Raw genomic sequence first — 22,561 nt, forward strand, 5'->3', positions numbered from 1 at the left:
TGTGAGAGAAAAGGAGTGGGAGAGGGGGAGATAACTTGGGAAAGGGATTCAGCTATGTTGTTACCCATCCTTTTTTGCAAGAGGGTTCTCGTCAGAGTATTTTTAAGTGGTCTCGTCTCCATTGTTCTCCTTGTTCTTGCCTAATTCTGTTAGATAACTCTCTCTCTATCTCCCTCGCTCTCTCCCTCCTCCGCTCCCCCTGCCCACTCAGCAAACGGCTAGTCTTCTGCTCTTAATTTCTAAAAGAGTGGTGTGACTAACACACACACTCTCACACGCACACACACACACAGCTAAGATCTGTTCTTTCCCTAGGTGTGGGAGAAATGTGCTGCTTGGAACAGGCTAATTTGTTATTGAGAGAGATGAGCGTGGCCGGGAGCCAAGACAACAGGATAGTGAGGCAACCAAGCTACACCCTGTTGTCAAGAGGCATCAAGAGAGGGAACGAGATCATCTTGTTTTTGCGCACATAGATACTCATACTGACAGTACATGCACACACATATGGAGAATACTGCATGTATGCATTCAATTATGTACACAAAAGCACAAACAGTCTAGCAGTTCACCGTCACTTGTCTGCAATTAGTATGTGTCCTTCACACTTGAACATGTCACATGGCTAACAACTCACACACATTATGAAATCATTGAACCATGGACAACATAACTTTTGTCCAATACATTGTAGATACCAGTTAATCTTCACACTTATCTTTCCAACTACTCCCAAAGTTCTCAACTGAAAAGTGCCTCAGTCTCTGTACTGATGAGATGTTTGTCTTTCACTTTCAATCCAAGTGTGAGGTGATGCAACTCGTCAAACCCTCCCTGTAACAACTGAGAGCAGCAGCTCTCCTCTCCTCACCACTCCTCAACATCACCGTATCTGAAAACCCATTATCCAACTCCCTTGTCTCGTCCCCTTTCAGTTACATGAGGACAATTARAAACGAGAGCCTTGAGTGCTCGGTTACAGCTGTTACAGATATGTAGTACCTTTTTTTATGAGGAGACAAGACAGAGGAGGATGGTTATCACAGGTGAGGTGAGGCAGTCATGGCAGTCACATTCCAGTACCTTCCCTGGCATGAAAATGGGTCACAGGAGTGATTGTGGCATTCTTGGAACAACAGCACCGACTAGTGGTGGTGGTGTGGTACTACATGCAAAGAACCTCTGGGTTATGGGTTAGACGTGTAACGTATATTAGTGAATCGCATCAGGTAGAAGTTTGGCAGTCAGCCTTAGGCACAGATCTAGGATCAATTGATATGCTCCCTGAAGTATAACTCAAACCATCAGGGACCACACAAAAACTGACCTTAGAAAAAATTGGACTCAACCTTTTTATGTGAATAACTGTACCGTATTCCTCCCTCCCTCCCTCCCAATCCTCAACCGCCCAACCCACTTATGCACACACCCATAAACTGTAGCGTAGTCTCTAACACTGACAAGAAAATTAATTCCAGAGAATGGAGGTGCTGTGTGCGTGTGTGCGCACGTGCGTGTGTGAATTCACCTGCTCTGAATTTGCATGACCCAAAAACGCCTTCTCTATCCAAGTGCCCTATAAATCAAACACAGAGAGTCTATCCCCAGCCGCTTCAGTTCCTTTGTCTGGCAAAGGTGATAAATTGATCCCCAGCTAGCTAATAAGCAGTGGCATGGGGCACTGACTTCCCAGGATTTATGCCGCGACAAGTGGATTTATATAGGAAATGCGAGAGATTTTTCAGAACAAATCTGTTTACTTTTTTCAGCGGCCTCCGAGAGCTCATGAGATTTGAAAGGGGTAGACTTTGGTTTTGATGGCTCCGAGAGTAATACATCAGGACAGAGGGATAGAGGAGGAAATTCTATCAGGAAGGAAAGGAAAAGGACAACTTAGTTATGACAGTTTTGACTCTTTCTGATTGAATCATGTTTCCAATATCAATCAATCTCAATTCATTGGATTGCAATCACATACTTAGGCAGAGTTACAGTTCTATAACACTGCAAAGGATTTGTCTCCTTCGTTTCTTCTTTCTTTCTTTCTTTCTTCGTTGATTCCTTCATGATCACTGATCTAAAAATAGCAGATGGGTGTCAATGGTCGTGAAGGAAAGGCAGCACAGGCGCTCTGATTGCAAAGCCCCCCCTTTTAAGCCACAGAACCAGAATTTGTCTAAAGAATATTGCATCATATCGCACGTCATTCTATCTTCTTGGCCATCAGTATCAAAGCTGACGGCGAAAGAGAGGAACAAGCAGTTGAGATCACAGAGCATGACGGATCAGACGATATAGAGACGAGAGATTAAGAAGCAGAGTATGAGAGAGGGATGAAGAGAAAGATAGAGAGAGAGAGATAGAGAGCCTGAGAGATAGAGAGAAGAGATAGGGAGAGAGATAGAGATAGAGAGATAAGAAGAGATAGAGAGAGAGATAGAGAGAAGATAGAGAGAGAGATAGAGAGAGAGATAGAGAGAAAGAGATGAGAGATAGCAGACGAAGATAGCAGATGATAGAGAGAGAGATAAGAGAGAGAGAGAGATATAGAGACAGAGAGATAGCAGAGATAGAAGATGAGAAGAGATGAGAGAGAGCAGCATAGAGCAGCAGGAGAATAGAGAGAGGACGAGCAGAGAGAGATAGAGAGATAGAGAGAGAGAAAGACAGAGACATATAGAGAGAGAGCGAAAGAGATGGAAGACAGAGTGAGGACTGAACGGGGCGATGAATTTCCTAAGAGAGTGCCCTCCCCTCCTTTATCTAATTCCTCTGCTTTGGCTTTAATGTGTTTTCTCTCTCCCCGTCCTCCCTTCCCCCTTCCTCTCTCTTCTGTGTGTGCTGATAGAAGGTTTATCGCGCGTGCCGATGTGACATTTGAATGATTGAGATCACGTTGGCTGAGTAGATTATGACCCCCTTTGGGAGGAGCGTGGTCTTAAGCACRGATGGAGAACTTTGCAGATGGAAGCTTTGATGGAAGGCAGAAGGAGGGAATGTGTAAAAGTGATGGGTTGAGTATCAAAGCCCCTCAGCACCTCCATTTCCCCACCACCCCTTCAGCCTTTTATCTGGTTGGTAACACACACCTAAGAGGTGGGCTACCCGTCGGCGCTAGCTTACCGCTACACTCGGGAAAAGGGAGGGAGGGAGAGAGAGTGATGTGGAGAGAGACACACATGGAGAGATGGAGAGAGATAGGTGCTAGGCCAGAGCAACATAAGGAGGGGGTTGAGGGAAGCAAGCTGTCAACCGGGTGGCCAGTTGCCTTTTTAAACATCAATTGCAGTCAAATCAAAGAGCTAGCTTTTTGTACTGTACTGCTATGGCCTTACCTTGGAGATACATCTATACACTCCAGCAGGCCTTGAGCAGGCAGCACATTCTCCAGTTCACACAAATGCTGTATGTTTAGGGATGCAGGTTGTGAAGTACTTACTGGGGGACACTTGAATTCAAAGGAATTAAGCCTAGCCATAACATCTGTGTACACCTGCATTGAAGTGTGTGCGTGTGTGTGCATGCGTGCATGTGTGTGTGAAACCATGTGTACAAAACACAATCCCTTAATTTAGAGGGTTGTGAAGGCATTGTCCTCACAGTACTGCAGCGCTATTATTTGGGAAGCAGCTAGCTAGTGTTGGCTATTCAGCAGCCTGATGGTCTGGGGGTAGAAGCTAGTGTTGGCTATTCAGCAGCCTGATGGTCTGGGGGTAGAAGCTAGTGTTGGCTATTCAGCAGCCTGATGATCTGGGGGTAGAAGCTAGTGGTGGCTATTCAGCAGCCTGATGGTCTGGGGGTAGAAGCTATTGGCCAGGCTGTTAGTTTTAGCATCAACAGCTACCCTCATTGACGTCCATTGATCTGACATGTGATGCACAGAATCTCACTATATTGAACTGTTGATGATGCAGTCGTGCGCCACAGAGCCAGTTGTAGGGGCCGAGAACCGGGGGAAAGAAACCAGCTCCTTCCTTTCCTTTGGTAGCTTTTATAGGCTTGTTTCGGGAGAGCCGACTACAGTGCTGACAAGCAAGCCTGAGTTTCTGACAGAATGGTGTCAGCTCAAACTGTGATGTTTTCCGCTCACACAAGTGAATACCGTTCGTTGCACCTGCTGCTTGCAACACAGCTCAGCACAGCTCAGACAGGCTGCTTGAAACTCTGTAATTAGATGGGATTGGTAGTGCTGGGGATATTACATGTAATGTTTTCCCAATGTTATTTGGTAGTGTACGCATGAATGGAAGCTAAGCCAGTGTTTGTGTGTTTGCAGTAGTACTTGTGATCACTGATGATTAGCTTATTATGATAATTGAATGTTTGTTTTATTTGATTATCATTGAAGAAACAGTCAAAGGTATATTTAACTCTATACTCCTTTGTGTCATTACAATCAGATTGTCATCAGTTAATCATCTTGAGCATCTTTATGTTAGATTGATGTGTATTTGAAATGTAGGGCTACTTGAATTGTGATGTTACTTTCCTGTCATTGACAGATATTTCATTCTCTGTCTGGCATGACGGCCCGGAACGTTAAAATGCCTTTACGGCTAACAACATTTTTATGCACTCTCCCCTCACCTGCCTGGTCCATCAGAACCAACCATCCTGGTTTCATATTCATCCTCCCATCTCATGTTTGTCCAAGTCTGACTTTTATACCTCGTCAGCGGCGGACGGCCTAGTAAATTACCACATTTACAACCAATGATAAATTGTACAGATAAGTATAACTTAGTTGTGATGCTCAACTACTGAATGAACCTGTCAACATGCATCACAGTTGCTAGCTGTGCCACTAGTGATCCTGGTTCGAGTCCAGGCTCTGTCGCAGCTGGCCGCGACCAGGAGATCCATGGGGCGGCYCACAATTGGCCCAGCGTTGCCCGGGTTAGGGGAGGGTTTGGCCAGCAGGGATGTCCTTGTCCCATCACGCTCTAGAGACTCCTGTGGCGGCCCGGGCGCAATGCACGCTGACACSGTCGCCAGTTGTACGGTGTTTCCTCTGACACATTGGTGCGGCTGGCTTCCAGGTTAAGCGGGCATTGTATCAAGAAGCAGCTTGGTTGGGTCGTGTTTCAGAGGACGCACGGCTCTCGACCTTCGCCTCTCCCGAGTCCGTACGAGAGTTGCAGCGATGAGACAAGACTGTAACTACCAATTGGATACCACAAAGTAAAAAAAGTCTATAAAAAAGTTTTTTTGATACCTAAAAATACTGCAGAGTAATTCAAAGCCATTTGCAAACTAACCTCTTTGTCCATCTGACGGTAAGTGTTCTTGTTTCAAACACACATATTTAAAGGGACAGTTTACTCAGAATACAAGCAAAAATGATTTTCAACCTACCTTGGCTGCACTTGATTTAAGAAGGCAGTTTTGGSATATTTTGTTTCTTTTCGACACTTAAAAGACATATTTTTGTTAATGTTAGCGTTCTCAGTAACAATTAAAATGAAACTGTTCTCGTACCTGTGTAATAAAACTCAAATTACATTTGGAATAACATTTTATTGGCATTTTGTTACATAATACTTTGGTAATTGCATTTTAATTGCATAGCAATGAGCTGAGAGGTTTTGTAACTACTGTCCACAAGAGGAATAGTGACTGTTCCTTATTCCACTTATGTAATAACTCCATTATTATGCAATTATAGAAGTCCTATGTAACAACAATGTTGCTATTATAATAATCACTAAGTTACTACACATGTAGAAGAACTTGATGTCAATGTATTACCTTATGTCTCATTCATTATGCAAATATGTTTGTTAGTCATTTTGAAGCTGCAAAAGTGGTCTACTCTAATGTTGAGGTGATTCACTCATGCATTTCATTCTAAGCTACAGGCTATATTAAGATTCATATCTAAGAGCCCTCCAAACCATGTGCTTATGATCATATATTTAGACTTATTCAACTAACTGTTGTAGTTTTTGGTTCTTCATCAAATACTTGGCAGCCATCAAATAAAGATATATTTTTAGAAAAAGGAGGAAGGGAAGCGCTGCTAAGGAACACAGTAGTAGATGTTGGTAGACAGAAGGTGCTCTTTGGTAAAAGGGGTAAATTGGTCATCAAAAAGAAAGGAGGACCAAGGAACTCTTCATATAATTAATTAAAAGGCCTTTATCTACATGTCATGTTCAATGGAAACAAAGTTTAAAAACTCTGACGCGTTTCGGCTGCATGGCCTTCGTCAGGGAGTAGATTCATTTCTGTTTTCAAATAACTTGTATATATTCAAATACCTGGTTTTCTGAGAGCTATTCAAAATACTGAGACCTGAGACCTGTATTTGAATATCAAAAAAAATGGTTGCCTTTTAATTGAAACTCTAAATAATCTATATTCGACTACCTCGAGTATTTGAGAAGTTGGTGTTTTCAAATAAACTACAAAATACTCAAATGTTGTGCCCTGGTCTGGTATAAGCGTTCAATACATTTCTGTCCCCTGCCAGTGGTTTTTACAAGCGGTAGAAAAACGTTGTTTTCCCTTTTGTTTTTTCAACCCCACTCGTTTGACCTGCCTTTTAGGGGTACTTGCACATTAGCGCTTGAGCAACGTTCCCTCTCCACTCCCAGTGGCTTTAATGAGCTGATCCTGGTGCTTGAGCGTTACTTACAGTTATGGGAAGGTCATAAATGTGGGATTTATGTTTCAGGTGTGGTTGGGAATGCTGATGCTTCCGTCGGTAAGAGAGGAGAAGACATAATCTCGGTGTGGGCTGCRGCATACCTAATGTCTGCGTGTGTGTGTTTGTATGTGTGTTTGTGTGTGTGTGTGTGTCTTAGGGAGAAGGGTGTGTGGCATGCCATTGATATCTGCTGTCAAGCTGTTTGTCTTCTAAGATGAATGTACATGGATTTCTGTGTATATACAGATACAGGTAAATGCCAAAATAGAGGAAGCACTAACAAAGTGTCTTAATAGGGCGTTGGGCCACCATGAGCCACCAGAACAYCCTCAGTGTGCCTTGGCATAGATTCTACAAGGGTCTGGAACTCTATTGGAGGGATGCAACACCATTCTTCCATGAGAATTCCATCACTTGTTGTTTTGTTGATGGTGGTGGAAAACGCTGTCTCAGGAGCCGCTCTAGAATCTCCAATAAGTGTTGAATTGGGTTTGAGATCTCGTAACTTAGACACACAACAAACACCTTAAACCACCATATGCTCATTTAAGACCCCTCTTTCAAAGTCATTGAGATCTCTTCTTCTAGTCATGGTAGCCAAAATAATGGGCAACTGGGCATTTCTACACACGACCCTAAGCATGATGGGATGTTAATTGATTAATTAACTCAGGAACCACACCTGTGTGGAAGCACCTGCTATCAATATACTTTATATCCCTCATTTACTCAAGTGTTTTCTTTATCTTGGCAGGTACCTGTATATATTCTGTACATTTTGCATCAGGGGTATATAGAGATACAGTAGGCCTAGAAATGTTCCTACTTAGCCACTGTTATCAGTAAATGAAAAATATTACACAGACATGTAAAGAGGTTATCCAACTTTGTTCACCTGAGGTGTATTCACGAGGAACCAAATGGACCAAAAATTCTAATTTCGTAGGCAAAACGTTTTGCATTGCAAAGTGCTTTGCTACAGTTTGCTACAGTGTGCACTAATGGATACACCCCTGCTGCTCTGTATTGATCCTGATGTGTTTGCGAAACCCCACCGTTTTCAGCAGCTCCAAAACATACTTCCTTATTCAGTCACATGACTTGTAACTCTAGTGCAGTGGTTCTCCTGGTCCTGGGGACCCAAAGAGGTGCACAGTTTTGTTTTTGCCCTAGCACTACACACCTGATTCAAATCATCAAAGCCTGATGAGGAGTTGTTGATTTGAATCAGGTGTGTAGTGCTAGGGCAAAAGCAAAACTGCACCCCTTTGGGTCCCCAGGACCGAGATTGAGAACCACTGCTCTAGTGTATGGGATACAAACTCTGTGTGACTCTGAGGCTGACCTAATATAGACACCGTACTGTCATACCATGGACACCATACTGTCATACTATGGATACCACACTGTCCTAGTATGGACACCCGACTGTCATTCTATGGACACTTGAGTTGGTGATGGTTTATGTTCACAAGGAAAAAATAATAATTTTCAGTACTGCTCCTATCTGCTATCACCTTGCTACAGTATCAGCTAACATGATGCTGCAACACATAACGAACATTCTCTGAACATATATGGTATGTATAAGCTGGAAGTAAAAGCCTAAGTGTTGTTGTTCATTAGTTTACTCCAATTAGAGGAGGGGTGGTAGGGGTAGGGGAAAATATGTTTGAAAGAGATTTTATATATACTGTATATATATATATATATATATATATATATATATATATATATTATATTTACAAAAAAATATATATATTATATTTACAAAAAAATATGAGGTATTGGAAATGATGCAGACATTTACATTGATGGAAGCTACAATCTATCTGCAATATTATAGCTGATCTACCACCTTTACATTTATTTAAATAATAGTACATTCTCTGACACCTATCTACTAACTCATAGTTCTTATCTCGACTATTTGGGTACTGACATTATGGGCATTTTAATTCCAGTAGACAGGAGACCATTAGCATAGCTTCTTGGGTGGCTGGAGCTGTGTTTCTCTAAATCATTAAGCTAATTATACAAGCTAATTAATCAGCAAGCTCCAATGCCGGGTTATAAGAAGCAGAACGCCACCGCTCTTTGTTGGCTTGCATAATGAAATAAATCATTTTTAGAACTCTTGAGAGGGAAAAAATGAAGGGTGGGACAAACTTTGATCTGTCGAAGAGTAAACAGATGATTTTGCATATTTAAGTGATGAGGTGGAAGAATAAACCAAAGGCTRGGTTGTGGGTAGAATACGAAAGGACACAGTACGAGCTGAGACTTTGAATTATCCCCGGCCTTTTGAGTTTGGAGAGGGTTGGAGCTTGTGTTTTGTACGTGTGAGAGCTTGTGCGATTCTGTGTGTGTGAATGTGTGTCGTTGGTGAGAAGGAGCTCTCTCTGGTCCTTCGGGGCTCGTCTGTGTTCCTTTACGTCCCCATTATCTCCCAGCTGTCGACCGATATGCAGCTGAAGACAAATCAATTAAGGCTGCTCACAGACAGAGAGAGGGAGGGTGAGAGAGGGAAAGAGAAAAAGAGAGGATTAGACTGAGAATGGAGAGACTGTGTGTGTGTGTGTGTGAGAGAGAGAGAGAGAGAGAGAGAGGGGGAGAGAGAAATAAAGATAGAGGTAGTGGATGGGTGGGGGCAATGCACATATCAGTGACTGTATAATGAGGAAACTGTCACTTCATAAATATGTGTAGGTGTATTTTGGGTGGACTCCTTTATGAACTGAAAACCACTGAGTCCGACCACTGACTTCTCTGAACTTCCATAGGGGCTTTGTTTGTAACACAATTGTTTCCTTTCTTGGTATTCTGTATAATCAGTGAAGCATATGAACTCCAGTGTTCAGTGATACTTGGTCAATATTATTTGGTTGCGTCTCAAATGTCACCTTGTTACCTACAAAGTGCACTACCTTTGACCAGGGCCCATAGGGGATATGGTCCCATTTGTGTCACATTGACATCCTCTCCATGCGGAAGTCACATATACTATGCATGATCGTATTGACACATGTATTGCCATCACATGGTTGGCTCTAAATGGGTAATAAAAACATTGACAATCGTTGGGGTGGTATCACCTAAATCCATCATCTCATCTTCTTTTCCAGGGAAATTCCTGAGGAGTTCTGATTCTTTCATTCCTTCCGGTCCGAGGCGGCATTGCTATCAACTGTTCCAAACAGGTAAGAGCAATGCAGATCGGTGACACATTTCTTCATCCCGTTCAAACTTTAAGCACTTTCGTTGAAATGTCAACCCTCCACCAATGCCATATCAACACCAGTCACTAAATGAAATGGGCAAATAAAGGAACTATAGGTTGTCTTATAGATGATTGTCACATCACTGAGATGAATCAACCAATTGACTTCAAAAACAGCTGCCTTTTAAACAGCTGTACTGTATACGGTATATCATACAAACCAGTTTAGCTAAACACCACAGATAAAGCATGCTAGTAGCACCCCCCTCAGGGGAAGCAGGTCTATTGCTGTTTCAGCAGATGGTTGATCCTCTCCATAGAGTCTCCATAGACACACTGCTGATGGAAGGGAGGCCTATCTCCACGTGTCCACCGGTGGAAAGAGGAAGTGGAGTTGGACAGGTTTTATTTGTGTAGAGCTTACAGTGGTCTGTGCAGAGAGCTAGTTGACACACACTCACACACACACAGGCTGTCTCTCCCTGTCATCACTTGAGGGTCCCAAGCCATTCCCTTCCCTAAAGGTTCCTCCTCGACAGCAAGCTGGAAACTCTACCCTTCAGACAGACAATAACTCCAACAGCCAACACTGCACAGCTACACTGGCTATTCAACTGTACTCTTACTGCATGTAAACATGCCATTATGTAAGGGATAATCAGTAAGGGGCTATGCGTTTTATGAGAAATAATGCCCGACGTGGAAGGTGTGTGACACGACGCGCTAGTAAAGTGTCACTCACCTTTCACAGAGTTTCATTATTTTTCAGAGAACGCATGGAGTCTGATTGAAATGTAGGCAACTACTGTAGAAATATGTTCAACATCCACTGAAGTAGGTAGCAAGTTTACTAGATAGCTACAGTAGTTTCCTTGGTAACCAAACAGACTTGCTAGCTTAGCAAACCAAACCATCAGTCCTAGCTTGCTATTATGAAATCAAATTCAACATTGCCTTATAATGTTCAGCTTTTGCTTTCAAAGCATCTCAAACATGTAAGAACATGGTTACCAACATATAAAAAAAAATATTGACATATTTTCATTAAAAACAGTATTTTATCCTTCCAGGATATATAGTCCCGTGGAAGGATCTAGAGTTGCCACCCAAGCCGACTGGTGGTTCATTCTATCGGTTAGGTTGCCAGAGACGCAACCCAGTCTTTTTTGTTCTATGTACTGTATATCTATGGACACGGCACAGTCATTCGTTTTAAGTGTTTTCATGCCAAGCTGGCTGGAAATGTTCTTATCACTTGCTTACTAGCTAGCCAACTACGGCTAACACAGTCACACCAAACAGTGCAGCCAGAATAACAGCAAAGTAGCTGCATACATTCATAATAATGAGCTAGTGATTTGCGATTTCCTGGCATAGGACACTTTGAGGAGGACACTTTTCAGAGGAGCTTGCCAATACACAGGTAACACAATAATTTCAAACTAAAGCTGGAAAAACAGCATACTAGCTGCATTTTGTTTTGATTGACCTGTTTTCTATTGAAATGTCTTTGTATATATCCATAAAATTATGGTGATTCATGATTTCGATTGGCTGAGAAAAGATTTCTGTCTCGTCCTGACACGTTAATCCTCAATGGGACAGTGAAGATCAAATTTCAATTCTGAAACTATGTTGCAAAGGTCAGAGAGACAGATAGCAAGGTTTATACAAATATCCGCTGCTGAAAACCAAATGCTAGCTTAAAAGAAGGGGAGATAATGTCTAGATGCTTTTTTACAGTGGAGATACATTTTTGAAATTGCCTGGTTGGGCTGATGAGACTGGATGGATGGATTGTGCAGTGAGATGGAACAATGAATAGGCATTTCAACTTCATAGCCTTGTGGTAACTTGTGGAATAGACACCAGTTGCAATGCAGCTTTAACCAATCAGCATCCAGGATTAGACCCACCCGTTGTTTAAAGGGAAATAATGCATGCTCTAGAAGGCCCTTCAAGCCAATCAGAGGCAAGAATTCAGATCAACTTTATTATCCCACCATGAGGAAATTAATTTTGTCATGTGCTTAAAAAGACTGTACATAAAACATGAAAACACAGAAACTACACAAAATAATTAATTCAAAGTGCTATAGRWACACATTGAAAGTGAAAGTGCAATATGCCGTATACTCGAGGGACCAACAGACTATCTATTATACAGCCTAATGGCTGTTGGAATAAAAGAGMCCCCATATCTATCTGTTTTAATTTTATTTTGAATAAGTCTCTTTCATGGTTGAGGTAGATCGCAACTTTAAAACACTTTAAACAAAAAAAACACGGAAGAGACGAGCACAAATGACCATGTCGCTGCAAGAACAGACACCAGTAGCATACCTATGGCGGAGGGTCATAAAGCAAATGCCATGTTATAAGTAAGCACATACTGTACTGTAAGCTTTCTCATACATTTTTTCTACATGGTTACCAACTTCATTAACACTTTTTTGAGCAGTATATTATGTATTATCATAGCCCATGTTTTTGAATACACTGATACTATGTAATCACTATAGCTCATCGGGGAGCAAACAACTCTACTACTCAAGTACTTCTGTGTAAATAGGCCATTCAAAACACACCATGATCCAAATTCCAACATCCCATGTACAATATGCTTTCATCAAAACACAATCCTATCCATGGCCATTTGCCAAAAGTATACAATATATTGTATTTGATGACATGCAATTTTTTTWAAGATCATATCTTATTAACATGTTGTTAATAATGTCCACATTTATGMAATTGCTTAGAGGTTACATGGATATGCTATCCTTGTTTTGGGAGTTTATTTTCTCTTCAGAGGCACGTACTCAAAAGAAARACAGCTCTTTATCAAAATAAACACCTTGTGTTGGCGTGTATTTGCACATACAGTGACTGAAGGTGTGTTGGAAAAGCTCAATAATTATATTTCATTGAGGTAGTAGTGTTAATGGAAAAACAACAACATACTGGAGATACTGTCGAGATGAGAAAAGGAGCGTGGTTGACTAATTTATGGTAATGTAGGCAATGACTTACTTAAAGACATGCTCAGGAACTTTGGCACACACTCGGTTCGTGAATTACAGCCGGCACTCTGTTCAGAGGTGCTAAGMACTCTCACCCATCGGCCAGCAAACGCTATTGGTGTGGCTGAGCCCTTATAATGTGGCATTTGTAGTAACTACTTCTCTAACAGCGTGGTAACTTCTTTTTCCAAGAACTTGAATGTTGTCTTTCTAATAAAATGACTCAAGTCAACATGAACACATGACCACGACGGGGATGGCTAAGATCAATAGGCTCCCCAGAGAGGATTGTGGGTACAGTTGTAATTGGTGCGRCTGTTTGTCTCCCGGTCCCCGTTCCCCTGTCAGGGGAGAATGCCATATGCCAGTGCAAAGGTTCTCTCCGTGTCTATAGAATCTCCAATGAACTCATCAAATGCTGCTGGGGAGTTTTCGAAGCGTACTCTTTCGCATGAAATTTATAGCCAGATCTTTTTGATTTTTTCCATAACACCTTGCTTTTTCACTCAGGGGAGATAGCAGGTTGCCTAGCGGTMATGAGCGTTTGGCCAGTAACAAAAAGGCCGCTGGTTCGAAATCCTGAGSAGGCAAGGGGGGAAATATCTGCCGGTGTGCCCTTGAGCAAGGCAGTTAACCCCCCATCAACAACTACTCCACGGGAGCCAATGATGTCGATTAAGGCAACCCCCGCACCTCTCTGATTCAGAGGGGTTGGGTTAAATGCGGAAGACACATTTRGGTTGAATGCATTCCGTTGTGCAACTGACTAGGTATCCTATTTTCTAGCTGACTCTTGCTGCACTTGTATTTCTTAACGGTTCTTATGCGGTTTTCTTGCAGTCCATAATAGATTCTGCTTCACCTGGTGTTAAATAGATAGACTAAGAGCTATGGGGAGTTAGACACATTACAGCACATTTCACTCCACAGATGGGTGTTTCAGTGTCTTCAGTGTGATGTGGTTTAAAAGCTARTCTCTCTCGGCACAGGTGGCAAGGGGATCCAAACGAAAGGTGACATTTACAAATGCTGCTGCCGTAAAGTAAAGACATGGGTTAGGAAAACACAAAGGGGCCATGGACTTCATTGCTAAGTAGTAGACAGTGGCAAAACTACAGTGTCATGTACTGGTACTGTGCAGTAGGCCTCTTATGCATGAGTGTCTGAGTACTTTTAAAGACAGCCATTAACACGTTAACAATATAACTACCTGCCAGAACATTCCATTTGAGCTTTTAAGACTTCTAACTTTGTGACATAGCTATCTGATTCCTCTGAGTATTTTGGTATCACTTAAGTTGAAGTGGCACACATCCACACATTTTATGACTACCAACTTCTGCTAGTGAACTATAGTTTGAGTTCATGTTAGCAGACAGCTGAGAGTCACTGCAAAATGCATCTTTATTAAACAAAGGTTATGATAACTGACTTATGGTTTTGTAACAAGGTTAACATTTTGAGTAGACATTCTGAATCGTTCACACCTTGTCCGTTGTCATGAGAAAATGACACAATGTTGTGCTTTTAAAGGCATTATGTCAGGTATCTGTTTGACCATATTTTCATTGCATAAAGCCCACATTTATTCTCCTCAGTAGGATTGTGAGTAAATACATTGTCTCAAGCTGCCTGTGTGCATGTGAAGGAGTATTATATAGTGTTGCTGCTGTGTGTGTGTGTGGTGTGTGTGTGTGTGTTGTGTGTGTGGTGTGTGTGTGTGTGTGTTGTGTGTGTGTGTGTGTGTGTGTGTGGTGTGTGTGTGTGATGGTGTGTTGTGTGTGTTGTGTGTGTGTGTGTGTGTGTGTGTGTGTATGTGGGGGTGTGTCGTGTGTTATGTGGGTGCGTGTGTGTGTGTGTGTGTGTGGTGGTGTGTGTGTGTGTGTGTGTGTGTGTGTGTGTGTGTGTGTGTGTGTGTTGTGTGGTGTTTGTGTGTGGTGTGTGTGTGTGTGTGTGTGTGTGGTTGTGTGTGTTGTGTGTGTGTGGTTGTGTGTGTGTGGTTGTGTATGTGTGTGTGTGAGAGCATGTGAGAGAATGTGAGCGACTGTGTGAGTGTGTGTGCTTGCACATGTACGCGCACATGTATCTTTGCACACGTGTGTGAATGTTTGGAGGGAGCTTGCCAGCCAGCCCGACAGATTATTTATTACGCGGCGCAGCTCGAGGGGACTCTTACCCCAGGGGTCATGTGACCGACACGACAGCGAGCACCATCGCTCTTTGCCCCCGCCCCCGGCGATAGGGAGCCCTGCCAGCACAGGCCTCCTGCCCAAACTGGCAGATTCTGCTTCCCTCTGCTCCCCTCTCTCCCTGAGACACACCCGACTCTAACACTGATGCTGTGATATTACACACCCATTACCTGCTTACAAAAGTGAAGATATATGAATATATGCATATATTACAGTCTGAAATATGTCAGATTTGGGCTTCGATTTAAACACATGAAAGAAAGCATTGTGATGCCAAGCAAGATTTCAAATCAAAGTCTATTGGTGATAAAGCGAAATACTTGTGTTTCTAGCTCCAACAGCGCAGTAATACCTAGCAATAAAAAATGTATACAAAAAATTGGGCTTTGGATGTGTTAATACAATCCTGAAACTATACTCCAATCACTTGCTTTTAAGAGAGGTTTGGAAATACACTTACTATAGCAGCCTGTTGAGATAGAGGACATAGGTCAGGTGTATTTATTTACAGTAGACCAGGTGTATGTATTTACAGTAGATCAGGTGTATTTATTTACAGTAGATCAGGCATACTTATTTACAGTAGACCAGTGTATGTATTTACAGTAGATCAGGTTTATTTAATTTCAGTAGATCAGGTGTATTTATTTACAGTTGATCCAGTGTATTTATTTACAGTAAATCAGGTTTATTTATTTACAGTAAATCTGGTGATGAAGCAGACTGGATCCAGAGATGTGTTTTACAAAATATACAAATTGCAAGATGAGGATAGTTGTTTACAAAAATAATATGCAGCTGGCCAATAGTAATATTACCTCAATATCCCATAGACCTGCCCTAACCTGGCGTAAACCTTTCACACCTTTCAAAAAAGTGAAATTCTTAATGAACTGTGAAATACCCCTTCATACGCAACACTGTTGCACAATTCACACCTGAATGCCCAATACTTTACAAGTTAATGAAAACAAAGACACATATCAGTGTTTAAACGTTAAAATAAACAATGAAAACCCCCATTAACGTGAGAAACCAAATACAAGAGGCAACCTGTGGCTAAAACGACAACCTTAATCAGCGAGCACTCACTTAGGAGCCAGTTCAAAGCGGCGGTGAGTAGAACAGGTTTTGAAACCAATCAAAGACAAATATGAAACAAAACATTTCTTAAAAACTGATATGATAGCTAGACTCTGGTGTTTGTTCTTTGACATGATACAATCCACCATTTTTTTTAAAGGGACTAGCGATAGCATAGCTTAATTAGGTTAGCAAGACTAATCAACTATGTTTTTAGCAAACAACGTTGGTGTGGGGAGAAATGGAGGGAAATGTCCTACGTGATAGCTCACAGGCACACCGTCATAGTCCAAACCATTTCAAATGTGGATATGTTTTAATTAAATCTCACGAGAGTCATAATCAAATGCAGTGAATAACTCAATCATGCTTTATCAATATTTTATTAATATCCATGTGAATTCAACATCTTAGACCTATCCTTTGCTCTGTAATGTTAAGTAGGTTTTGTGTCATCCCTGGTCAATTCAACTACAGTTTGTTTAGAGTGGAGTTGCACAATTTTAGTCCTGGAGGGCTGCAGTGTTTACTGGTTTTCACTTTAGTTGTTTAATCAGTGACTGATCAAATTATGCACTGCACAGTTTATTACATGCTCTCTCTCTCTTTCTCTCTCTCTCTCTCCCTTTCGCTCTCCGTCTCCTCTCCTAGGTGGGGGCATTGGGGGTATTGGTCAGACAGGTGTTGTTGGTGAGAGCGAAGCTTGGGCATCAGGCAGAATGTTGGCATCTGCATGAGTGGAACAGAGGAGCCTCAGTTCTGGGTGAGTTCAGGGCCCACATTCACTATATCTCTGGCACAATAAAACCTTCTGCCCTTCTGCAGGGCATCATGAAGAGCAACTTTCTCAGTGGGAAAGCACTGAAGAAATATGCTTCTCTCTCTGTTTACTATGATGCTATCCTCAGATAATAGCATCGTTTGCTTTCGCCGAAAAGCCTATTTGAGTTCTGACATGTTGGCTGGATTCACAACCAGTGTAGCTTTAATTTGGTATCTTTCATGTGTGATTTAATGAAAGTTTGATTTTAATAGTAATTTATTTGAATATGGCGCTCTGCATTTTTTCTGGCTTTTGGCCAAGTGAGACAGTAGCATCCCGCCTAAACTCAGATTTTTGGATATAAATATGAACTTTACCGAATAAAACATACATGTATTGTGTAACATGAAGTCCTATGAGTGTCATTTGATGAAGACCATCAAAGGTTAGTGATTCATTTTATCTCTATTTCTGCTTTTTGTTACTCCTCTCTTTGGCTAGAAAAATGGCTGTGTTTTTCTGTGGCTATGTACTGACCTAACATAATCGTTTGGTGTGCTTTCGCCATAAATCCTTTTTGAAATCAGACATGTTGGCTGGATTCACAACAAGCGTAGCTTTAATTTGGTGTCTATCATGTGTGATTTAATGAAAGTTAGATTTTTATAGTAATTTATTTGAATTTGGCGCTCTGCATTTTTACTGGCTTTTGGCCAAGTGGGACGTTAGCGTCCCACATATCCCAGAGAAGATAACAAAAAAAACAAAGGATAGGAGTCAAACTAAGTTAGCCATGATTAGCATCCTATACACATGGGGAACTATCACATGGGATATATACATAAAAGAAAAAGCTATTTCAGGTGTTTGAAAAATGCTACATTCTCCAAATTACCCATCCCCTCCATCCTCATGTACCTGGTGCCCCCTCTAAAATAATGTGTGTATGATGCCCCTGGACCTCAATAGGACCATTTTAAATCTACATCACTAGAAGCTGTGGAAGACCACCAACAATGAACTGGCCGATCCCTGAATCTTTTTTTTGTGTTCAAAGTGACTTTGAGATTCTTGTTTGTCATGAAAAGCCCTATATAAAATTAAAAGTGCTGTATAAAATACATATATTATTATTATTATACAGACTGTGCATTATGGGAAATATCTATCTCAGTGCCACAGGCCCTTTAGGTGAAACCTGTCCTCTGAAAGAAAGGGAAAGTTTCCCCTCAGCTGGCCTGATACAGTGACAGAGCTCACAGTCACGGAACACATTCAGGTAGGTATAAATATTGCAGGCGGAGAGCTTTTTGCTCCATGAATTATTACAAAGTCCAGTGGCTTTATGTAAGCTTCTGAGAGCTATCTTCCCCCTAGCTTTACTGTTCCACTCTGCACCAAACAGCGACTTGGGAACATGGAGGTATAAAGCCAGCATATAAACACAAACACACAAAGATATACACTTGGGGTAATAGACCGACAGACAGACAGACAGGCAGGCAGACAGGCAGACAAGCAAACAGGCAGACAAGAAGACCTACTGTACAGATAGGCAGGCAGACAAGCAGACGGACAGACAGATAGAAAAGCAGACATGCAGAGAAGCAGACATTCAGGCAGACAGGCAGACAAGCAGACAGACAGACAGGCAGATAAGTAGGCAGGCAGGCAGGCAGACAAGCACACCGAAGACAGGCAGATAAGTAGGCAGGCAGACAAGCACAGACAGACAGGCAGGCAGACATGCAGAGAATCAGACGGACAGACAGACAGGCAGACATGCAGAGAATCAGCACGGACAGACAGACAGGCAGACAAGCAGACAGACATGCAGACAGACATGCAGACAAACAGACAGACAGACAGGCAGGCATACAAGCAGACAGATAGACAGGCAACAAGCAGACAGGCAGACAAGAAGACATACAGGCAGGCCGACAGGCAGAGAATCAGACAGACAGACAGACAGGCAGACAAGCAGACAGACAAACAGACATACAGACAGGCAGGCATACAAGCAGACAGATCGACAGGCAACAAGCTGACATTCAGACAAGCAGACAGGCAGASAAGCAGACAAACAGGCATGCAGGCAGGCAGACAAGCAGATAGGCAGACAGGCAGGTAGGCTGGCATGAACACACACACACACACACACTGTAGTTGTTTAGTTTTAAGACTAACAATATTGTCAACAACTTTAACTTTAGTAGAATCATGATTATGAAATCAGTGTCTAAAGACATCACCTAAAAACAAATCTTGCAGAGTTCGTTTTTTCCCAACACCATGTCCTATCCTCCTGTGGATTTGGAAGCGCTAAATTATTGATGACATTACATGACATGGCTGACTGAGTTAACATTATTCCTGCTTCTTAAAATACTTTTGTTTTTCTCTGACTCCTTTTTGACAAAAAGATAGGGACAGTAGCTTTCTGAAAATGTAGTCAGGCATTTGTGTGTGTGTGTGTGTGTGCGTGTGCGTGTATTTGTGTGCGTGTGTGTGTCTGTTTTTGTATATCTGTGTGTTTGTGTCTCTGCAAGTGTATGTGTGTGTCAGTGTGTGTGGGCACTCATTTGTGCATGTGTGAATATGCACATGTACAGTATATGTGTGTGTGTGTGTGTGTGCCCATGTGTGTTTCCTTGTTTATTGAAGGAGGACACAGTGACATTTTTCCTTTTAAATCATAATGAATAAGAGATGGGTCCTGATCCTAGATCAGCATTCTACTCTGATGTGCTTTGTGAATACAGGCCTTGGTGTCTTCTCTTTTCTATTTAACTGAATATCACATTATAATCAACTTAATGTGTACTATTTTGTATTACTGTGCAGGCTGCTGTGAAATAAAGATTTATTTGCCTAAATTATGAAGTAACGTTCAGTTTTAAGATGGCAACGGTAGGCAACAGTGCACATTTTATTTAGCTTGTATTGAAAAGGTCAACTTTTGTCAGTGTACTTTTATCAGGAATAGAAAACCAAGAATAATGTGTAAGCAGTAACATTTGACATGTTATTAGGCGTTAGTGTAAGGTATGAGTTGTTTCTGGTTATGTCACTGGAAGGTAAATCTCCTGGCCATAGTCTGGATACTAGGGATTGTCTTGAGTCAGTACTTCTGAAGAAGCCATGATTTGGTTGTTCACCAAGAAATTGTATGTGCATCCCACAGCCCATCTTCATATTTTCCTGGCATTAGCTGTGTATTATGTGAAGCAATGAAGCATCTAAGTCTTATTCGATAAATCAGATTTTACTAATGTATTCAAAGTAGATCAAAATAAGCATCTAAATTGAAAATGACTTTATTTGGTACAGTGCACACTGAAATGAAAGACAGGTCAGTGGCTTCTGTGAATTAGCAAATAGCATAATCCCCTGCAGTTAATAATGTCTTTTAAAAACTGCCTGTTGGAAAAGACAGATATGGTTTGGACAATGGATCAACACCGGTTTGTGTCAGATGGTGTTTTGTTCCAAGGTGAGTTTCTGACTTTGCTAGCTAAATCTTCAATAGACAGGACCAGTGACTGTAGAGCTTTGCTAGCTAAACCTTCAGTGGACAGGAAACAGTGACTGTAGAGCTTTGCTAGCTAAACCTTCAGTGGACAGGAAACAGTGACTGTAGAGCTTTGTGAATAATTTACAATAACACAAACCGAATAAATGAATTATGATTGGTATAGAATAGTTATGTTTAGGAGCTTATCTTTGATTACTTCTCAACTAATGCGCTATTCTAGAAAGAAGCATTATTAAATTAGCCAGTTAACTTTGATAAACAGCCACATATAAGTCTGGTTGATTTAAGAAAGCTACATTTGTATATTGGTTGTTGTTGTTGAAGTGATTTCAAGCAATGTTTGATGGTTACCTGGGCATCTCATTGATCCACCTTTCTGGAACATCCCTCAGCTACAAACCCATAGATTTTCATTCTATTTTTTCCAGACCAATTTTTCTTTGAATCAGTTGGGCTACTTAATTTAAACAGCGTTGCAAAATGCTTTCATTTGTTATTAAGTCATGTTCCCCTATTAAGTATAACCCTGAGTATTTATGAGCATTACATATACAGTATATGAGAGGAGTTTTAGGTAAACTCGTTTAGCTAGAAGGCTCAATGGAAAGCATGAAAGCATGAGTGAAGGAGGAACTCCAGCCGAACGTTATTATTTGATGAGTTTAATTAAATCCCATAGTTTGTCTCAGGGCGATTCAGGGGGTTTGTGTGTTAAAGACTGATTCATTTTTCATGACGCATAACTGGAGTCTGACTTCTCATTAGTGAGTAGACTGCATGGCGGCTGAGGGCTCGCTGTCTCTCTGGCTTTTGAAATACAGATGTCTGATCTTTCACTTACCTAGTGCTCCACGTGGGCAGTCTATGGTACTCTGCATGAATTTGATGTGAAAAGAGTGGCTGATGCAAGTGGCTAGACTCAGTTAACCATACAGTAGTATTTATAAAGCAGTGTTTTGATTGCTACTGTGTAGATACTGTCGTATGGATGTAAGATGTGGACTATAGGTGAAAATATTTTACAATGGATTCTGAAGTAATGACATTCATAGTGTATTTGTCTTCGCAAACTTTTTCAGTTAGCTTACGTACAGTACATGGTCACTACAATGTAAAATGCACATTTATGTATCTTCAGAAAGTATGTGTTACAGCCTGCAATTAAATTGCGATTTTTTTGTCACTGGCCTACATACAATACTCCATAATGTCAAAGTGGAATTATGTTTTGGAAATTTTATAAATGTAATTAATTAAAATAAAAACCTTTTATGTCAAGCCTAAATTCAGGAGTAAAATTATAATAAATTATAAATGTATTTATTAATAAATTGCAATACTAGTGTTTAATATGATTGTTTTATGACCACCTCATCTCTGTACCCCAAACATACAATTATCTGTAAGGTCCCTCAGTCGAGCAGTGAATTTCAAACACAGTTTCAACAACAAAGACCAGGGAGGTTTTTCAATGCCTCGCAAAAAAGGGCACCTATTGGTAAATTAGTTTTAAAAAAGCAGACATTGAATATCCCTTTGAGCATGTTGAAGTTATTAATTGAACTTTGGATGGTGTATCAATATATCCAGTCACTACAAAGATACAGGCGTCCTTCCTAACTTAGTTGTCGGAGAAGAAGGAAACCACTCAGGCATTTCACCATGAGACCAATAGTAATTTTAAAACAGTTATATAGTTGAATGGCTGTGATAGGAGAAAACTGAGGTTAGATCAACAACATTGTAGTTAGAAGCCTGTACAGAATAAAAATATTCCAAAACATGCATCCTGTTTGCAGCAAGGCACTAAAGTAATACTGCAAACATTTTGGCAAAGCAATTAACTTTTTGTCCTGTAAACAAAGTATTATGTTTGGGGCAAATCCAATACAACATATTTCTCAGTACCACTCTCCATATTTTCCAGCATAGCGGTGGCTGTATCATGTTATGGGTGTGCTTGTAATCATTAAGGACTGGGGAGTCTTACCAGGATGAAAAATAAACGGAATGGAGCTAAGTGCAGGCAAAATCCTAGAGGAAAACCTGGTTCAGTCTGCTTTCCACCAGACACTGGGAGATGAATTCACCTTTCA

The 22,561-nt window shown here is 41.2% G+C and overlaps 1 protein-coding gene across 29 annotated transcripts in view; it reads left to right on the top strand.

Moving 5' to 3' along the window:
* Positions 1-22,561, top strand: part of LOC111960007 (receptor-type tyrosine-protein phosphatase delta-like) — a 648,092-nt gene that overhangs the window by 235,085 nt on the left and 390,446 nt on the right. For all 29 annotated transcript variants that reach the window (XM_070437867.1, XM_023981849.2, XM_070437873.1 and 26 more), the window contains exons 5-6: positions 9,775-9,849; positions 16,819-16,930. The gene's annotated coding sequence lies outside the window, so the exon portion shown is untranslated. The remainder of the gene's footprint in view (positions 1-9,774; positions 9,850-16,818; positions 16,931-22,561) is intronic.

This window comes from Salvelinus sp. IW2-2015, linkage group LG37 (genome assembly GCF_002910315.2).
Source record: "Salvelinus sp. IW2-2015 linkage group LG37, ASM291031v2, whole genome shotgun sequence".
In the NCBI taxonomy this organism is placed as follows: domain Eukaryota; kingdom Metazoa; phylum Chordata; class Actinopteri; order Salmoniformes; family Salmonidae; genus Salvelinus; species Salvelinus sp. IW2-2015.